General features: G+C 48.9%; 1 pseudogene; it reads right to left on the bottom strand.

Annotated features, from left to right (window-relative positions):
* Positions 1-178: 178 nt before the first annotated feature.
* On the bottom strand, positions 179-812 carry LOC102018581 (annotated as a pseudogene).
* Between the last annotated feature and the right edge of the window lie 294 nt (positions 813-1,106).

The following is a 1,106-nucleotide window of genomic DNA, read 5'->3' as shown; positions in this document are numbered from 1 at the left end:
CATGAGTGACCTATTGAAAAATCATTAACTATTCTCAATGGTTGTTGTAGGAAACACATAATAATAAACATACATCCATTTATGAAATAGGATAGGAACATTGTTTCCTTTACACAGTTATGGATAGATTAGTAGGAAAATATCAATGCTGCTGTAATACGTGGTGGTATCTTCAGAGTGGTTTCTCAGGAAGACAGAAATATGCAAGAGGGACCTATTAAGTAGTTACACCTCTTTTTGCTGATTTCAACAGCTTCTTGGTACGCTTGTTGTGACTGATCCACAATCCCTTTCTTATCATCACCAGCAGTAACCTCAGCCAAGTAACGGTAGTAGTCTCCCTTCATTTTCAAATAGAAGACTTTGCTCTCCGCTTGTGCAGCATGGGGGATCAAGAACTTTTCCAAAAGAGACAGAACATCGTTGCAGATACCCCTTAGCTCAGTCTCAGTATTCTCTTTGTATTCTTGAGCCATCTGCTGCTTTTTCTCGGCACCTTCCGTCCTTTGTTCGATACTTGAGACAACCCTCAAAGATGACCTACGGGCTCCTACAACATTTTTATAAGCAGCAGAGAGAAGATTCCTCTCCTCATGAGGTAATTCAGCGCCTTGCTCAGTTACAGACTTCACGCAGGCTGCCATGTCGTCCTACCGCTCCGCCTGCTCGGCCGGTTTGGCCTTCTGCGCAGCTCTCTTTTATCCATGCCTGGGTGTTCTGTGTCCTGGGTGGGTGGCGGCGAGGCTGAGACTCTGTCCCTGGACCTCGCTGCTCACAGGCTACAGCCGCTCCGCAGACACCAGGTTGTGGTCCTTCATCAGTGACGCGTGGCCGCCCTGAGGCTTAGCGCACTGTGCGAGGATGCATGGTGTGTCTGCTTCCGCGGTTTGCCCCATGTTACCGCTACGCGCTCGTGTAGCCAGTCTACACTTTCTGTCTGATCAACGCACAAAACGTGTGTGTATCTCGGTGGAGCTGGCAGTCTCACAGGTGGGCGATCACCCGGCGTAAGCACACAGGTGTACATGCTTAGCTGAGACACAATGCGACGTCGGACCCTGTTATCTTACTGCGGCCGTATCTGGTGCACGGGAGAATGTGGGTGT

This window comes from Chinchilla lanigera, unplaced genomic scaffold (assembly GCF_000276665.1).
Source record: "Chinchilla lanigera isolate Chin_1 unplaced genomic scaffold, ChiLan1.0 scaffold00065, whole genome shotgun sequence".
In the NCBI taxonomy this organism is placed as follows: domain Eukaryota; kingdom Metazoa; phylum Chordata; class Mammalia; order Rodentia; family Chinchillidae; genus Chinchilla; species Chinchilla lanigera.
The sequence above is the reverse complement of the archived record's forward strand: the minus strand, read 5'-3'. Positions and strand labels throughout refer to the sequence as shown.